This window comes from Podarcis tiliguerta (assembly GCF_965153285.1).
Source record: "Podarcis tiliguerta genome assembly, chromosome: 9".
NCBI classification, from domain to species: domain Eukaryota; kingdom Metazoa; phylum Chordata; class Lepidosauria; order Squamata; family Lacertidae; genus Podarcis; species Podarcis tiliguerta.
In genome coordinates, this window is record NC_139542.1 from 14,626,756 (window position 1) to 14,647,400 (window position 20,645).

At 43.2% G+C, this 20,645-nt stretch overlaps 1 protein-coding gene across 8 annotated transcripts in view; it reads right to left on the reverse strand.

The window, feature by feature from the left end:
- Positions 1–20,645, reverse strand: part of MAPK10 (mitogen-activated protein kinase 10) — a 238,741-nt gene that overhangs the window by 119,529 nt on the left and 98,567 nt on the right. The window lies entirely within an intron of this gene.

Sequence of the window (20,645 nt, forward strand, 5' to 3'; positions counted from 1 at the left end):
CAAACTTGTCAAAAAAATGTCTCCAATAGATAGTCCCCAGCAGTTCTTCAATAGATAGTGCTGAGATAATGTGTTCTTTGGAGATGAATTTTTTCTTGTTGTTTGAACTGCAAAATAATGAAAGAAACGGGGGGGGGGGGGGAGTAATGGTAGGCGAGCTGCCTTTCACAGAGGCTTGTCCATCATTATTGATCTTCCCATTGAAGAACCCGTCTTAAGATATCAACACTGTTACAAAAAATATAAGAACAACAAGGTTTCGGCTTATGAATCTTCTTTAGTGTCAGGCTTCTGGATGAGGCCAATTTAGGAAAGCATCCAGTGTGTCAAATTAGGTTCTTTAAAACAGACAACACTGCATGAGAAAAAAACAAAAGCCAAACGTTGGGTCGAAAGAAAATTTGCTTTGCAATCCAAGCTGGCTAGCTATTAATTATTTTCCAAAACATCATAATTTTTTTTAAATAAAAGAAACAGCTCCCTTTGAACTGACCTGATTATTTTCTCAACCTGCTTTATCATCTCATCATTATTAATCCAACCTAAACACGGCTGGTTTTGAGGAGTCCCTCCACAAAGCATCCTCTGGTGGCCTCCCAGTTACACACTTACCTGGTATGGCCATAAGTCATCACTTTGTCATCACATCAAATCCAAACTTCTTCCCTGCACACACAGATCCTAGCAAGCATTGTGCTAGTTCTCCTTAGCCAGTAGCTTGATAGTAAAGGTAAAGGGACCCCTGACCATTAGGTCCAGTCGTGACCAACTCTGGGGTTGTGGCGCTCATCTCGCTTTATTGGCCGAGGGAGCCAGTGTACAGCTTCCGGGTCATGTGGCCAGCATGACTAAGCCGCTTCTGGTGAACCAGAGCAGCACACGGAAACGCCATTTACCTTCCCGCCAGAGCAGTACCTATTTATCTACTTGCACTTTGACGTGCTTTCGAACTGCTAGGTTGGCAGGAGCAGGGACCGAGCAACAGGAGCTCACCCCGTCGTGGGGATTCAAACAGCCGACCTTCTGATCGGCAAGTCCTAGGCTCTGTGGTTTAACCTACAGCGCCACCCGCATCCCTAGCTTCATAGTACATCACTATAAACCAAACATGGTAAGGACTAATCCTCTCTAGACCCTTCCCCTCACTGATCATCTATTTTCCTCAAATATTTCCTCCTCATTACAATTCCACCGAAATCTCAACTATTTAATTGATGCTATAAGTATATGTATAATTAGTATATGAATACTTTTATACTAATATATGTTACATTGGAATAATAATCATAACCACTACTATATACTGCTGTGTTTTAATACTGTAGTCATTCATTTTCGTAAAATCTCCCCCCAATGCCACAAGGCAGTTTTACTGCTGGAATAAATACTTTATGTTTAATTGTGGAGTATCTTGTATTTAGGCCAAGCGCTGAGGAATAAAACTTTTCCTGAACTACAAAATTAGCAATTGTTCACGATGAAATCATGCAACCCTCTGAACATAAATTGTGTAAACACATAAAATATGCATTGTTTATTAATACACATACATTTGTACACATTAATATATAATGTGTGTGTGTATAGCCCAAAAGATACTTATTAAAATTGCAATTTTCCATATATTTCCTTGAGAGGAAGGTCCCCTGATTCTCAGCGGAGGGCTTATTCCTTCACAGAAAATCCCAGGCTAAAACAATCGGAAGGATATAGCACCCATAGCTATGCATATACATTATCTCCAGTTGCACATTTACATAAACATGCAAAGGAATACGCCAAATATCATAGTTTATACACACATCTATATTGGTGCAGACATGTAAAAAGAATTATAATGATTAATAACATACAAGAGATCAATAGATGCAAGTTTAATCTGTCATTAGCTATTTCTTTTCTCAAGCGAATATATTTTTAATTGGGAAATTGAGGTTTCCTCACCACTGAGTTTCATTTTACTGCAGGAACATAAACTGAAGGCCTCACTATTTACAATCTACCTCCAAGCTGGTTAGTTCATTCTGATGTGAAGGGGAACTTGCCACGTTCCCTGGGAATAATTCAAGAAAACCCAGGAAAATATAAAGAAACAACATTATGGGTTGGCTCATTCTTTATTGTTTTTAAAATTTGTAATTTTCAGCAGAACTGTTAGCACCAAATGATATGTGCAAGTTTAATGGCTTGGTCGTCCTGTAGCTAACACGAAAGGGGCAACTGAGGCAGAGGTAAATTCCCATTCTTGCTTCTGTGTTTTATCAGAAAGAAACCTAACTCAGTAAAAACACACACTGGCAAGGACTCTTGTGGCTTGGACTGGTAACCAAAGCAGCTGAGACTGAGGCCTAGTAAACTTCAATGAATTAAAATGTACTTATGCCTCAGAGCCTAAATCAGGCATAGAATGAAATCGGGGCATGTAGCATCAGAATCAGATTGTCAGGCACCGTAGAGCCTTTGGATTGGCCAATTTTAGTACAAACACACTAGAAGCCCAGTCAACAGAGCAATACCTTCTGGTTACTTTACTTTAGGCTCAAGCCACTGGCTTCAGGAACAAAGATTAGGCCTCGATGGGTGTCAACAATCTCAGTTGAATTAACCATGGTTTAGCTGATTCTGAGAACATGTGTTGCATACCCTGCAAGTGTCCTGGAAAAAAACAGGACATCCAGTTTTTTATTGTGAGAGAACGGCGGCCATTTTTATTGCCATGATTTCATGCGATCTGGGGAAGATGGCGTCCCAGATTTTGGCATTGAAGTGTTGGCAGGTATGGTGTTGTGCTTACATATTCCCTCTGACCTCCTCTGTTTCCTGCGCTCCCTTCTCTTGCACACCATAAAGCAAAATGTCTGGAGTCTGTTAACCCATCAAATGCCATGGGAATGTTAAACCATTTATTGTTAACCCGAACTGAGAAACTGTGGTTTAATCTCTGACTGCAAACCATCTACCAAGCAAGACCAAGGTTGGTTACATCTGGAATGGGCCACAATGTTCTCACACACACCCTTTTACAAACTCCACCTGAACTCATTTCTTCATATAACGATTTAATGATGCTGTAGCTTTAACATCTGCCCTGATGCTGCCCTTGGATAATATTGACCAGAATTTGAAATCAGGGAGCAGTATTCATCATGGAGAGCCAGTGTGGTGCAGTGGTTAAGAGCAATAGACTCGTAATCTGGGGAACCGGGTTCGCGTCTCTGCTCCTCCACATGCAGCTGCTGGGTGACCTTGGGCCAGTCACACTTCCTTGAAGTCTCTCAGCCCCACTCACCTCACAGAGTGTTTGTTGTGGGGGAGGAAGGGAAAGGAGAATGTTAGCCGCTTTGAGACTCCTTCGGGTAGTGATAAAGCGGGATATCAAATCCAAATTCTTCTTCATCATCATCACGAGTAGAACCAATGCAGTTTTAACACTATCCCATAGCTAAAGCAAACTGTGAAATGGAGGAGAAATTCATGCTGGTGAAGGAAGGAAGGAAGGAAGGAAGGAAGGAAGGAAGGAAGGAAGGAAGGAAGGAGCTCAAATCATGGTCCTGGTATCCTGACCATGGTCAGGAGACCAGCAATATTATAGCTGCACTACTGCACTCTCTGGCTTTCTCCAGGATTTCACCGGCCATTTATTTGCCTAACATGAACACAGCTAACTGTAATCAATTCCTGGAAGGCAGGATGCCTTACCAGTACTGCAAAACTGCAAAGGTTATCCATCATCTCTACTCAGCTTGAGAGCTCGCAATATATAGCAAGGATTATACCATGAGAATACATGAAATCCAAAGCAGTTCCACCTGGTGCATAATTTTTATGCTACGCAAAGATGCTGTATTAAGGATGCTGTTTTGTGTTACAAGCATGTTTGAAGGTTATTTACTAAATACGAACAAATACCCTGGGAGCCTGATGCGGCTGTCCCTTAACATTTCGAGATATCGTATCAAACCATTATGGGAACCTTGTGTAAGACAAATCAATTTAAATCCAATTTCTCTGGTCCCACTTGCTAGGGCTCTCCCTAGCGAGGGAATGTGGATTGCCTCCCTCCCTTCCTTTAGAAGTGATATTAAGATCTATAACAGGACTCTGTAAATGTCACAGCAGCTGCATCAAACGCCCTGGCAAAGATTATCCCATGCCAACCTCCAGCATTTAAAAGGGTAGTGTTGACAGGATACATTCTGCATTCTAAGCTGTATAAATTCTGTCTGAATTCAGACATCATGCCAAACAGCTAAAGAAGCTTCACTACGATCCTGTGTGATATCCAAACTTACAAATTGTGCTTTAGGAATGGTCGGCAAGCCAGAATCCATATTTTGAAGTGGCTTGTGCTAACTATGCCTTTGAAGTGATATCTGTATTGACAAACCATAGTTAAAACTGCTTTTTTTTACCTTCAGGTGTTACTGTACTTCAGAGCTGGAGAGCTGACAGAAAATGAAAACAGGGGAAAGCTGTAACCATGGTTTATTTGTGAGCTTGGAAGCTCAGATCAGAGTTTGCATTCTAAACCATGGCTATCCAAAGCCATGGTTTGGTGTGATGTCTGACTTGAGTATTCAGCAATTGTATCTTATCTTAACAAACTGACAGTCTCCATAGATTAAACTGAAATATGATTATCCAAATTGGGTGGGCCACTTTGCACAGGGTTCCGCTGTTGCTGAAATATTTTTTGTCTGTGAAGCCAAATTTAGATATAATATCATCACCTCAAAGGCTGGAGCTGCTATTTATAATCTTAAAATCTACAGATGCAGTTCTACCAATATCTCCTTCAAACCTGCTGTGAAAAGTGAGGATTGCATGAGCTGTATTAATTCTAGGAATATTTGTACAATTGTACCTCGGTTTACGAACTTAATCCATTCCGGAAGTCCGTTCTTAAATCAAGGCGTGCTTTCCCATAGCAGTGAGGGACTCAATTTCCAAATGGAACACACTCAACAGGAAGCGGAACATGTTCTGCTTCCAAGGCAAAGTTCACAAACCAAAACACCTACTTCCAGGTTTGCAGCATTCTTAGTTGTTCATAAACTAAGCTGTTCTTAAACCAAGGTACCACTGTATAAACCTTTTGGATCTGTACCAGTTTAGATTCCAGATGTGGTATCGCATTGTTGAGCTCACTGCTAGCGTTGATGAAATTTGTTCGTTCTGCATTTTAAAGCAAATGTGAGGACCTGGGACACAAAATTTCTCTGACTTTTCCGGTTTCAGCCTCAGCTGGGCTGAATCCGCAGTTTCAGGGTTCAGCACCCCCCTGTCTGCATTCCTGCTTGCAACCTGACCTAATGGTTTAGTCGCCTCAGTCTCAATACTGCTCTTGTAGAACTTAACAGGGAGCAAGTTGAGGATAAAACTATTATTAGTTGGATCTGGTTCCATTTACTGTTGACCTCCCTGCCTTCTGCCTGACCAGATCCAATGGACACCAGCCACCACATCACAGGGCAAGTTTTTTATCCTTGCCTAAAGCATGGGAATAAATGAGTAGGAAAGTGTAAAAGAGAGCACTTCATCAAAGAGAGAGAAATTGCTTGTAATTACTGTGATCCTCTAAATCTGCCCGCGATTCTTAAAGAATTAGTGGAGGCCCCAATGCAACCATGCAAGACTTTACTTAGAATTATAGGGAAGTTTTGGGGAGTCTGAATTACCACATAGAAAAATATCACTAAACAAACCTGGCCTAGCCAAGATTTTGGCCTCTGACCCCAATCATAATCTTCCTAGGAGAAATAGCTTTTTACAAATCACTGGTCAGCATTTTTATAAGCCTTTGTTTTATCAGTGATAGTAAAGTTCTCCATTTTGGTCTAAATTCCGGCCATAGGAAGGATTATTTTTATGTGCCCTGATATGATGGGCAGGTTAACAATGCTGAGAAAGTGACCTTAAAGGCCAGCGCCTATTAAAATTGTAATAGGCAGGCTGAGGAGAAGGGAGGAGTGGAAAAATCCCTTCTTTCAGTAGAACCCTGGACTTTTTAATTAGAAAGGGATTCAGAAATATGGCAGAGAGAAGCTTCCAAGTAAATCAGAATATACTAAACCAGAGATAATAATAATAATAATAATAAATTTTATTTATATCCCGCCCTCCCCAGCCGAAGCCGGGCTCAGGGCGGCTAACAACAATTAAATAATCAAACAATCAAATAATCAAACATTCTAAAAACATTCCAGTATAAAAATTAATTAAAGTCAAATTAATGGCAACCGTTGAGGGAAATTCTGTGCAGGTTGCCAGAGGAGGGGGTCAGGCTGGGACCTGACCAAAGGCCTGGTGGAACAACTCTGTCTTGCAGGCTCTGCGGAAAGATGTCAGGTCCCGCAGGGCCCTAGTCTCTTGTGACAGAGCGTTCCACCAGATTGGAGCTGCAGCCGAGAAAGCCCTGGCTCTAGTTGAGGCCAGCCTAACCTCTCTGAGGCCTGGGACCTTCAGGGTGTTTTTATTTGACGAGCGTAGATTTCTCTGTGGGGCATACCAGGAGAGGCGGTCCCGTAGGTACGAGGGTCCTAGGCCGTATAGGGCTTTAAAGGTTAAAACCAGCACCTTAAACCTGATCCTGTACTCCACCGGGAGCCAGTGCAGCTGGTATAGCACCGGATGAATGTGATCTCGCAGTGAAGACCCTGTAAGGAGTCTCGCTGCGGCATTCTGCACCCTCTGGAGTTTCTGGGTCAGTCTCAAGGGCAGCCCCACGTAGAGCGAGTTACAATAATCCAATCTGGAGGTGACCGTCGCATGGATCACAGTGGCTAGGTCAGGGCGAGAGATGAAGTGAAATAGAATCTTTTTCAATAAACTTCAGTGGATTTGTGCAAAACATTTCTCCATCCACTATTTAAATACTGTGTTCCTAAAGCTGGCCTGCTTCCACATCTACTGCTAAATTAGAGAAACAGGATTGTAGAGTTTGAAGGGAGCCTGAGGGTCATCTAGTCCAACCCCCTGCAATGCAGGAATCTTAACTAAAGCATCCATGGCAGACGGCCATCCAATCTCTGCTTAAAAACCTCCAAGGGTCAGAGATTATGAGAGTCTCTGTCTAAAACACCAGGTGGGAGAAAGCCATGGGAGTGAACCATGTCAATTGCAACACAGGATTGATTCGGTTCACATGTTACCTTCTGTCTATTGTGAATGGAAGGGAGAACAGATGTTTGAGCTAGTGGTGACACTGTCTACTGCAGCAGTTCTCAACCTGAGCTCTGGCCTTGCTAGCTAGGAGTGATGGGAGTTGTAGTTCAACAACATCTGGGGACCCACAGGTTGAGAAAGGCTGGTCTACTGCCAAGCAAGCAGCCCATTATGCAGTGGGCTACTTGATCCAGAACTCTATGGTGACTTATACCTGATCACTCCCAAAATTTGCCACCAAATTCCTTCCTTCCTTCCTTCCTTCCTTCCTTCCTGTAATTCAGATTCAGTCCTGTAGATGACAGTCCAGTCACTCAAAGCTACCAGCTTGGACCACCATGCAACAATTGTTTCACCTTCTAAAATACAATATACTCACTTGTGGAGACAACTCGGAGGTTATTAAGAAGAAAAAGGATAACGACAAGGAGATGAGAAGATGGGACTGTGAACATCAAAGCAGCAGAAATACAAGAAGATTGGACTCCTACCGAACTCAAAGCAAGGGTACCCCCCACAAAAAAATTAAAATTTGGCTTAACATTTGGACTTTGTGATTTGAATTGATATAATTTGGAATAATTAATACGATTGGATATGATTGGTTTGATAAATGGAATTTTAATAAAAATTATTAAAAAAAGAAAAAGAAAATACAATATAGGAAAGCTCCCCTCTTATTTCTTTATCATCACTTGAACTGGATGCCAATACCTTATCTGAATGCACCGAAAATTGCATATGTCCCAGTTTAGGTCTCACCAGGTGAGATTTCTCAATGCAGTTCTGTTAGCGCAGTGCAGATAAGTATGCCAGATACTCCTTATGCCCATCCAGAGAGGGGACACAGACACCAAAGGGAAGACCACAAGCAAAGCACACAGACAACAGGTTTTTTTCAGTCATGGCTCCATGGCGACAGGTATTCATACTGCCACTGGATTTGCAGGTTCCAACCCAATAGCAGACATGAACAGACTTACCCTCCACAAACTTGTCTGATCCCTCTTTAAGCCATCTAAGCTTGCAGACATTGCTGCAAATGGCAGCATGAGCTATTAACATTGTGCATATATTTGCAAACATAAAATACTAATATAACAACACCGTCCCTCTGTAAAAATTCAGGTCAGTCTGCACATCTGCTCTTTCAAGGTGGGCAAGCTGGGGGAAATACCTCTGCAGAAATTGTTCAGAAAACAAAGATATCCACATGTTTCCCTTGGGTATCTGAGAAAGTGGGGCAGAGCAGGGCAGGTGCAAATCATGGCACTGACTGAGGCAGGCCCCACTGATGTTCCCCTCCACGGTGTTTTCTCCTCTCCCCTCACACCAGTCAATTGCTTTGCTACTGCCACAGCATCAACAACAGCAAAGAAAATGGCATGAGATGAGATAAGCAAACAAGACACAGCAATGGAGAAGAGGAGAGTCAGAGATAGCTCTGGGGAGCCATTTACAATCTAGGTGAGAGAGAGAGAGAGCCAGTGATGGGCTTCATGGACTGCAGAAATAAGGGAGCACAGGGCTTCGAGTTCGGTTGCAAATCTGCAAGAGCACTGCACCTGCTACCTGAACCAATCGCCTTATTTTGCCTCATAATAGGGTCCAATCCCGGTGCAAAATGTCTACATAAGCAGCCATGCAAATTTCATCCATTCCACAGCCCCAGTTGAGAGAACAGGACGGCAAAATCAAAACATACATTACAAGTGCAAGCAAGTAACCAATCTGCACAGAACTACATTCTGAAAAAGAAGTTTAAAACAAAACACCTTCCACTTCTCCGTTTGCTAAAAATTATTTCCTCCTCCGCCCCTATCCCTGCAAACGTATATATATTGGTTTCTTATCTGTACAGCAGCAATATAGAAGTGTCAGAGTTAATTCATGGCCATCTGTCTTTGTTTTTTGCTCACCCACTCCACCAAATCCCATGCAACCGTGCAATTTACGTACATGAAGAGGACACTTTGAGAGAGAAACAGAGACATTGCAACATAGCCATAATGGAATAGGTTGTCTGGTTGACCGGCCGCAAGTCATAATCGTAGGAATCTGTCATGTCTCTGCCCAGCCCAAATAAGTATTGGCTTACGGGAGTGTAACAAATTGGCATACCTGATCGTGGCAAGCAAGACACATTCAACCCCAAATGAGGAGCCATCAAGGAGAGGTACCTTTTGTGTATTTTATCTGTGCCCTCAACAAACACAATTCCAAGCTTTTCCTCTCATCCGTCATGAAAGCTAGAAACTTTGTTTCAAACCCCAGCTACCAGATTCCATGCTGGCACAAGGGATTAATACAAAATACCTGCTGCTCCAATTCCTCTCTATCCATCATTTCATTCCCTCTCCAAGGCAGCATGCATCTCTTGAATAATTTGTTCTTCTGGTGTGTGGGGTTTTTTTTTTAACTTCTCCCCTTCAATCTACTAAAAAAAAATGCTGATTCTCCCATGTTGTTGGGGAGAAAGCCCATTAAATTCTTTTCATTTAAAAATGTATTTACAGCCAACCCATTCTTGCCCTGACAGTGATGAATTATCTCACTCATACGAAACCACACTTTGGTAGATATTCACAGTGACAGGCCAATGAAAGACTTGCGTCTCCCACCCTCACTAATAGTTTAACAGCATCAGATCCCAGAAAGAAAATGAATCAATAAGAACGCACACGAAGAAAGCGGATCGTACGTCACATGGGTGACAAACGTTCAGCGAGATCGCCACGTATGCAAAAGACCAGATTGCTATATGCAAACTCTCAAGGTGGCTCTCCATCAACGTAGTTCAGCATCAGATATTGCACTGAACAGCAACAGTGAACACAGCAGGAATCAAAGGCCCGGGAGAAGGTCATTATGCTTTTTCCTGTATTTCAGGGGTGAGGAAACTCAGGCCCGACAGCCAAATGCAGACCTGCAGGACTCTTCACCCAGTCCTTGAGAAGTCTGTCTTTGTGCCGACTAGGGAAGAATGGAGAATGAAGCTGATGGAATATGCAGAGATGGACAAATTGACTGGAAAAATTCAGAACCAAGGCGACCAGAGATTTTCCGAGGACTGGAATAAATTTACAGAATATATCAAAAATGTATGTGAGGAGCAACTAACGCTTGTTGGCTTTCAAGAAGCTTTGTGAAAAAGATTGACTGAAATGTTTCTTGAATGATATGATAAGATTAAGATTGGTAAAGTGCAATATAAATTTAAGAAATGTGAGTAGTAGTGACAATATGGAGAATTGTCAGATAGGCTGAGGGAAGTTCAAAAGATGTATATGTAAAAGGCGAATGTCAAATATTGATGGAATGCATATTGGAAACTGAATAAAAATTAATTATAAAAAAAAAGGTCAAAAAAAAGAGAAGTCTGTCTTTGATCAATCTAAATTAAATAAATGTTGGAAATGTAAAGAGAAAGAAGGTTCTTTTTTATCACATGTGGTGGTCTTGTAGGAAGGTTAAAGCTTACTGGGAAATGATATATAATGAATTGAAATTGATGTTTAAATTTGTAAAACAAAACAAAACCAGAAGCTTTTCTTTTGGGAATTATAGGGGCAGAGCTACCGAAAATGTATAGAAACTTATTCATGTACACTACTACAGTGGTAAGAATGTTATGGAAATGGTTTATTGACTATTTACAGATAGATTGTAAAGAGATAAGAACACTGGCAGGATTATTGTAATAACCTGCAGTTTGATAAGAGTATATATTTAAAGTAGATGAATAAATGAGCATATTAAGTTAATTTGGATATGCAGAAGATACTAAAAATAAATTTAAGGAACTGCAGAAAGAGGGGGAAGGAAGACAAGTTTGAAATGTTACGACTGTAAAATTAGTGAAATTTATCCATCTGAAAAGCATAAATAAAATTTAAAATTTGGAAGTCCTTGCCTATTGACACCAGACAGGTACCTTCTCTGTCCTTTTCCTGTTGCCTGCTGAAAATAATTTTGTTTCGGGAAGCCTGCCCAGTCACGTAGATATTGATGTATCTTAATCTCTTTTGTTGTTCATTTTAATTATTTCTAAACGTTTTAAGCACATGCTTTTTTATTGATATTTTTAGCATTTCCTGTAAATCGCTCGGAGGTGTTATCGAGAGGGTATATACATTTTGTTAAATAAAAATGCAGCGCATTGATTCCTCGGGGACGCACCCATATAACTCAGACTATCATGAGCAAGGGCAGAGCAAGGTTCCAAGCCCACAGAGATTTCCAGATAACACAAGCAAGCGATCCAAGGACTAGACTTGCTACACAATAGCTTAGACTAGAGCATATGAACAGATACATGGGTACAGCGCAGCAAAACAGCACCATGTAAACATCGCAGTTGATGTTTTAAGGGCGCCACAAACAAATGTTGAGGGAAGGGGATGTCAGCTTCGAGACAGGTGGCTCGTTCTCTCTGCCAAGAACTGCTCCACATTTAGATGAATTCCTCATTAGTTTGAAATACTGATTTGGGGACGGGGGGTGGGGAGAGAGAGAAATAGCCTTCGCAATATTCGTAGCACTCAGGTAGCTAATTAGCTGGATTTACCAGAACCAGATGTCCCTCATTTGGAGAACCGTCTATTATTCTGTGCCTTCACAACACAAAAATGCAATGGACACACACACACACACACACACACACACAGGAGCATGTAATTCCTGAATAGTTTATGGGACAGATTCTGCAGCCCTACTTTTTAGCAGCCCTTATTTCATCAGCAGCTACGCCTGTGTTTATGGGGGCAAATGAAGATCTACCCTAATAGATCGAATGAAGTCCAGCAGTCAGGCATTGTGAGTTGGCAGGCCCTTGCCAAACAAACACCCAAGTTTGTGGCTCTCCAAAGCATAGATGACAGATAGATAGATAGATAGATAGATAGATAGATAGATAGATAGATGATAGATAGATATGACAAGAAAACATGTTTACTGTTCCTGGGGGAAAGGGCTGCACTACATGGTTGTGTAAATTGTGTTGTGCTACTCTGTAGGCTGGTCATCTGTATACTGCTTATTTACAGACTCTTTGGGGCAAATCCTCAATACAATTTCAGGGCTACCAGCTGCTGCCCAGATTATTACCAAGGGTTACCAACATGGCACCTGCAGACGGCAGCATGCTTCTCATTATGTCCTAGGGCACCTGTGAAAGGTCTTAGTAGTATCCCCTCAGAAATCCACAGTACACAAGAGACTGTTTACTCTTCCCACTCAGTTCCTGTCCCCACTATCTTAGCCACTTCTGCCAGGAAGGTACATCCAGCCTCCCTCCTCTTCTGAACAGAGTTGGGCTGTGAAGAGCTTTGCTCTGTGTCTAAGTGCAACAGTGGCCTTTCCCCCACATTTTGTGGTCCTGTCTCTTTTTCCTGTTCTTTAAATGCAACAGCCATTTTGTGTTAGGCCATGCCCTCATGGCAGCCATTTTGTGACTGGTGCCCAAGGCATTGCCTCAAAACTCAAAGTGTGTACACTGGTAAAAAAAAGACCGGCAATCCAGAACCGTGATCTGTTTTGTTGTGCAATAAGATCCCCGACACAACACCAATGGTGACACTGTTTGCTTGGGCAGCCACCAAGATCAATCCCAGAGGCAGAAAAAGGAGATCTCTGACATAATGTTGACTCAAAATATATTGATCTCTGCAGTCTGTGTTTTGTGTTTATGAGGGGATGCAGCATTATAATATTGATATATGTTTTATATGTACTGGTGTAATGTTTTACATGCATTCTATAGCTGAATTGCATTGACCTATGGTAGGTGTAATAAAATAGGTATTTATGAACGCTTTGCAATACAGGGAAGCCTCTTGGAGAAGAAAATACGGTTATCAAAGAGAAAACGTGCTCATTCACATATCAATTCATGTAAATGTGTGCAAACTTGTTTATATTTATTCATTTTACCCCACCTAACCTCCAAAGGCCATCCAAGTCTGTTAACATACAAAAATTTACACAGCCAGTAAAAGGCTTTTTTTCAAATATAACTGCAGTGCAGGGACAATTGGGGGTGTTCTAGCTGGGGTGTGGAAAGTTAGCTCTCCCCAGTTGGGACTCTCCCTGCCAAAAATGCCCCCCATACCAAAATTAGAATTAAATTCATGTTTCTGTGGGCTACAACAAAGGATTGCTTTCAGTTCTATTTACAATGGAGTGCAGGTGATTTCCAGGGGGTCAAAGCTGGAGGGAAGGATCACCCCTCCTCTCCCCAGTTGTACCCACCCCCAGCCAAAAATGCCTTGGGTGTCAAAATAAGGCTTGAAAGAACCCCCTCTGTTAAAACCAATTAAAGGCTAATCACAACAGGAGAAGGGTGGAGGGGCATCAATTGTGGACATAAGGGTTAACTTTTGGCTCCACCCCCAAAAATCACCCCTCGCCCACTGCTATTGGGCTTAGGCTTGAGGCCAATAGAAGGGTTTCTCCTCCTCTCCCAAGCCTAGTTGTTGCAGGAGGGGAATTATTGTTCTGGATATTGCAGCTGGGGTGGGAAGGTATACTGTCCAGGAAGATGAACCCACCCACCCACCCTGGGGGGGGGGGGGACACAGGTTTGAATAAAAGCAAGTGAGTGGAATTAGCTTCATGAAATAAAAAATAAAAAAGAGTTGTTCTGCTGCTCCACAATCAATGACCTTGCTGAAAAACAGAGAATTGGAGCTGGGCCAATAATTAAGTCCTCTGCATCCAAATATTTTTTGGAAAAAAACAAAACCAAGGGATAATTTGCAGCCTCCTTCAAAGGGGCAGGCATACAGCCCACAAGCAAGGAGTTCATTTATTAATAGATTTCTACTCTGCCCTTCACTGAAAACAGCCACAGGACGGTTTGCGAAAAATAATATAATATAAAGGCATAATCCACAACAAAAGCATTAAAATAAAGCTCGTAAGGCAAATAAATGGCATAATGAATGTTGTCGACGAAGACATAGAATAATTAAGAGTTGGTTGGGATGGTCATAACGCAAAGAGCTGATCTCTCCTGGGAGCTTTTCAGAGGGCTCCAGTGTGTACAACCTGTGGCCTGAACCATGCCCATCACCTCTGCAGGTGAAACCAGCTACTGGTCCCAGCAGCCGAGTGCTGTCCCAGCACAAGACACTTCCCCCATCAGAGCCTACAACAGTGGTCCTCAACCTGTGGGTCCCCGGATGTTGTTGGACTACAACTCCCATCATCCCTGAGCTCTGGCCTTGCTAGCTAGGGGTGATGGGAGTTGTAGTTCAACAACATCTGGGGACCCACCGGTTGAGAAAGGCTGGCCTACACTGAAGCAGCATCTAACCCAGGGAGAGGTTGACAGTGGTCACCCATATTTTGTTGCGCTGGGGCTCCCTTCATCCCTGCTGGATGGCAGGGCAACCCGAGCCATTAAGTGGGTGAAAATGGTGCCTCAGGCGGTGGAAGCCCCCAGGGTGGCACCCTGCCAGCCCCAACACCTCCACTGCTGGCAGAGAAGTGGCACTGGCACCGGTGCCCATTTCCAGCAGGACCTGGACAAAATAATGCCTCTTCAATCCCCTCCTAGTTCTGGGAGACAGTGGCACAGGAGAGGGTGGGAAAACACCCAACCCTTCATTGGCCTGACCTGCCTCTTCTTCCAATCCATCCTGTGTGCCACCCCTCAGCTCTGAAGCTTCCCCTGCCTCTGACTCTTGCCTCCTGGCTAGTGCAGTTCCCCACAAATCACTGGCCCCCTCTCCTGGGTCAGACTCCAGCCCCTTCCCCGGCGCACACTCCTGCCAACCCCTGAGCACTGGAATAATGGGAGTTGCATTTTGGCAATATGCTCCCCTCACCTGTCTTGGGACAGGAGTGGCTAAGCATTTTGGGCCTGAGAGCCACATTAACCTCCAGGAGCCGCAGGCCATCAGTGCATTTGACCATCCCACAGTCTCACATACACACCCATGTGCACACAGACAAGCACTGGGTCCAATTTCCCCCCTTTGCCATAATCAATAGATTCTTGGGGGGCCCTATGGACTTAGTCTCCTTTCCTAGACCTCTGTAAAGCAGCAACTGAAGTCTGAGTGGACATGGGAGTGGCAGTGGCATAGTTGCCAAAGCAGAAAAGGAAGAAGGATTGGCACATGTATGTGCAGCTACTTTGGGTGGGGCAAGATCAGGGGTCAGCAAACCTTTTCAGCAGGAGGCCAGTCCACTCTCCCTCAGTCCTTGTGGGGGGCTGGACTATATTTTGAAGGGGGGGGGGAATGAATGAATTCCTATGCCCCACAAATAACCCAGTGAAGCATTTTAAATAAAAGGACACATTCTACTCATGTAAAAACACCCAGAGGTGCATTTTAAATAAAAGGACACATTCTGCTCATGTAAAAACACCAGGCAGGCCCCACAAATAACCCAGAGTTGCATTTTAAATAAAAGGACACATTCTGCTCATGTAAAAACACCAGGCAGGCCCCACAAATAACCCAGAGTTGCATTTTAAATAAAAGGACACATTCTACTCATGTAAAAACACGCTGATTCCTGAACCGTCTATGGGCCGAATTTAGAAGGCGATTGGGCCTGATCCGGCCCCCGGACCTTAGTTTGCCTACCCATGCACAAGATTCTCTGGAGCCAATAAATCTTCTTGGCTCCATAGACGGTGCAACCCTCATCTATCACAGCAGGGTGGGCTCACCAGATATACTTCCTAAGGTTTGCCTTAGCTCTCTGACGGCAAGTCATCGTCTTCTCTGTCACAATTATGCATCGCTAAAGGACCAGAGTTTAAGCCATTAGTTTGCGATCCATCTTGGAAAGGTTTGGAGGGAGGGAGAGGGGAATGGGCCTCTGCTGAAACATTAGCAAAAGAGAGCTATTACTTCCATAGGCTGAAGCAGATGCCATATAAATGAAGTTCCTGTCATTAGAAGGAATGAGCAGAGCGATCAAGGGCAGCCTCTCTCCTCCGGTTCTCAATCAGACCTTTGCATTAAACCAGCCACAGAGACACATTTCCACACTCCATGGTTTCATGACTCGCCTTGGCTGCACTTCAATGGAGATAAAAATAAAGCAAGCAGCTCAACGGGGAGGGCCACTTCCCATTGTTAAAGAACGGCGCAGTTTCCGAAGCAGCACTCTGGCTCTTCAAAGGCATGCAGCGTCAGCAGAGCATAAAGCAGCTGTTGTTGCTGATGGGAAGAAAGCAGAACCGGGAGGAAGCTGTACAAAAGGCTATTAAAGGGAGCAGAGAATGGGAGCATGGTGGTCTGACAAACGGTTTCAGTGGCCTGAAAGGCTCGGGTCTTTGCATGCAGATTTCAGAACGGATCCTGAGCAAACGTTTCCTAAAACTAGAACCGCTCTTGTGTACTAAACAGCCTTCCTAAGCACGAAACTGGTGAAATGCAGCCTCGCCGCGCTGGGTCAGAACAGCAGTCTGTCAGCTTGGTCTTCTGACTATTGGCAGCAGCCCACCCAGGTGAATTAGGATGATATCCTTCCACTGTTACTAGTCCTCATGAAGGAGGCTGACAGTGTAATCCTGTGCAGGTATAACGAGAAGAAGGCTCCATACTTTTCAATGGAAACTGCACCCAGTTAAAGTAGGTATAAGATTGCAGCCTGAGAATTATGCTTTTTGCTTAATCGTCCCAAATAGCACACCTGTTGCGGGCCAAGGTGGGAGGAGTTCCTGTGATTAATAAATAAAGAAAAGAATAGGGCTGGGGAGTGGGGTCTAGGAAACAAAAGAATAACTTTGACTGACTGGGTGTGCTGTATACAAGTGGAAGATTTCAGATGAGTTTTTCCTTCCATTACAGAGAGCTGCTAAGACCTGGCCTGGATGCAATGAAAAATTAAGAAGACTACATTTTATTTGAAAAAGAACTCCTTGCAGGTAAAAAAAAATTAGTGGAAAAGTTAGCTGAAGGGACCAAGTTTTTTCTTCCTCTTTCTGATTTGCTAGGGTTTTGTTTTGTTCTACTTGCTGGTTTGCTTTTTCATGAGGTAAAGGTAAAGGGACCCCTGACCATTAGGTCCAGTCATGACCGACTCTGGGGTTGCGGCGCTCATCTCGCTTTATTGGCCAAGGGAGCCGGCATACAGCTTCTGGGTCATGTGGCCAGCATGACTAAGCCGCTTCTGGTGAACCAGAGCAGCACACAGAAATGCTGTTTACCTTCCCGCTGGAGTGGTACCTATTTATCTACTTGCACTTTGATGTGCTTTCAAACTGCAATGGGCAGGAGCTGGGACCGAGCTCACCCCATGGCGGGGATTCAAACCACTGACCTTCTGATCGGCAAGTCCTAGGCTCTGTGGTTTAACCCAGAGCACTCCAAAATGGCATTCCCCCATCTGCAGTCTGAAATGGTCCACCCCACTCAATCACCTCTGGATTACCCCTTATTCTACTGCATTGAGGGCCAGGCCTAAGAGGCCAGGCATTGCCTGAGGGTCTTCTTGTCTAAAAGTCTTCCTCCACAGTCATTCTAAGCTCCTACCTTGCCTCAGTGTGGGTGAAGGTCCATGGAGACCTATGCAAGTTTCTGTCATGTGGAATAAATCAGGTGTACACTCCTGGTTGCTGGCATTCTGCTTCCCCAGTAGGATGTAAGAAGGGATCACTTTCCATTCCACCCTGCAGCACTGTTTCCATTCCTCTGCAGTTCCTCTTCCACCAAAAATGACGTTATCTGTCTTACTCTCCGCGATGGAAGAATGACTCAACTTACATTATGTACACACGTAATGTACATAATGAATGTATAGATATATGGTTGATTTGAAAATGTTATTATTGATTATGTATACCCAATGTATCAGCCACCTGGGGGTTTTCAATGTTTGTTTTCACTGTTTGTGTTTTGGTAGTTGGTAAAATAAATTAATAATAATAATAATAATAATAATAATAATAATAATAATAATAAATGAATGTCTAGATTACGTAACTTACACTATAATTATGTGATTCCACCCCACTGATTTAAATGCAAAGGAAATGCAACGCGAATGGGCTGGGGCGACATAATCAAACTGTGTATTGTTTGCAGACTGAAAGTGAATGCCGTTATTATTCGCTGGCTTGGTTTCTGCTCCAGGAGTGGGAAGAATAATTGAACACTGGCAATTTCTATGCCCAGTTCTGCTTTTGTCTGTATCCTCTGACATCCCAACTGGACAGTCACAAGAAGAAATCAGCAACACACTCACAATGACAAAAGGGCCTTCACATAAATAGTCTAGATGACTTCCCACGTGGTCCTTTTATGGGCAGCATCCCACTACTCAGAAGATTTAAAGATATACAGCGGGTTCAACACTGGCTTCTTGGGTCATTACAAAAGGCTGAACCCCACCCACCCCTCAAAGGAACCATAAAACCTATGACTCTTCCCATTTGAATATCTGATGCAACTCGGGCTTTCAAAGGCACCCAGAGAGTACCCTACAGCCATTTCGCAGCATCCTCTGAATTCTGCCATGAAATTACATTAAAGCAGGCAGACCATCTACGCAACCACTAGGAACTATAAAGCATCTTGTAGTCCAAGTTATCAAACACCTATTAAGATTAAAGGATTGTGCAAAACCTTTATGAGATTCTTTACAATTCCAAAGGGTGTGTTTATAAATCAGCAAATGCTGGAATTCAGTGGCAAGGTGAGAGGAACTAGATTTAACTCTCAGGCTGCTTGCAGGAGATGGACAGGACTTTGGTTTTGTTTGGTTCAGCTCATGGAAATACTGACTAAAGCTACAATCCTATATACAGGTAGCTGCAGTAAGTCCTATTGATCACAGCAGGGTAGGCTTCTATGTGAATAGAGAATTGTACTGCGTAAGACTGTGACGGAAACCAGAAAGTGTCCAGTGCAAAGACAACTCAGCCATGAAGTCAAATGGCCTTAGGCAAGCCACTAAGAAGAAGGGCTGCAGCTCAGTGCTAGAAGGGCAGAGGTTTAACCCCCAACTTCTCTAGGTAGAGCTGGGAATGCCCTTACCTGAAATCTGGAGAGCTACTACCAGTCAGTTCCATTTCAATTGAGCACTTGTCCCTATTTTACATAGGAAGGGAGGTCTTCGAGACTTTGATTATGTCTTGCAGCCTGAAAACATGCTACTTTCCCTAGGTCATAATTGAAAGATACAGAGGTGGGTGTTCTCCTCCCCCCCCCCCCAAAAAAAACACCCATGTTCCTTTCTTTGGACATGATGGTTTCATGTCAGCAAGAGCTCTGGTATGCCTAGGACCCTCATACCTACAGCACTGCCTCTCCCGGTATGCCCCATAGAGGACCTTAAGGTCCATAAACAGCAACACCTTGGAGGTCCCGGGCCCTAAGGAAGTCAGATTAGCCTCAACCAGAGCCAGGGCTTTTTCAACACTGGCTCCAGCCTGGTGGAACGTTCTGTCTCATGAGACCAGGGCCCTGCAAGATCTGATTTATTTCCGCAGGGCCTGTAAGACAGAGTTGTTCTGCCTGACCTTTGGCTTGGAACCAACTTGATCCCCTCCCTGGGGACTGCCCTGGCTTTTTTCTGGCCCACATAGGACCAGTCTGGATAGTTAGCCTTGGTGAAGACTTGATTGTTTTCATCCCCAAAAAAGTTTTTTATTTGAGTTTCTACTGAAATGAGGCTGCATTTTAATGTTGTATTTTAATCTTGTTTTTTAAGTTGTATTTCAATCAATTGTTTTTATACCTGGTATTAGCCACCCTGAGCCCGGTCTTGGCTGGGGTATAAATAAAAATTTGTATTATTATTATTATTATTATTATTATTATTATTATTATGCTTGCATTTCCTTTAGTGCAGGCAGGTGCCGTCAAGCAAAACGTTGCATTTTGTCAAAGAATGGCCCCAAAGAAAAGTTTCTGGAGGTGGTCAAAAGGTGTTACACCGCAACTATCTTACACCCACATATCTTAAAGGAAAGAAAGTAAAACTGTGTGGTAACGACAAATCTGGTTACAAGGAGACTTCTTCTTTATACAGTTTTATACCTCCAGGCAGCATTAAACACTTGAGCTGCCTTAAGTCATTTGGACAGGATAAGCATTTAAAGATGCTTTGACTCATTAAACTGTCATAATCTTCTAAGCCACTTTAAAGCCCAAATCTGCCAAGCATATTGAGACCTGCAGTTAAAGGAAAGGTGGGGTGGAAATAAATAAATAATAAAAATAAAATTAGCCAGGAGATAAAAACAGACTAAAGGTCTCGTTGGAGAGCAGCAGGCTAACCCAGGAAATGCTGAAATCCAGCACAGATTGTGAACAGCTCCAGAAGCATCTCTCCAAACTGACTGAATAGGAAACAAAATGGCTGATGAACATGGATGCAAGGAAGTTTTAAAAGGAAAGTCACTTTCTTTCACAATATCAGCAGGTGGGGTATAAGGCAACTGCAGCTACTCAGGAAAAAGATGACAGTCACATCCATACAGTGATGCCCCGCAAGACGAATGCCTCGGAAGACGA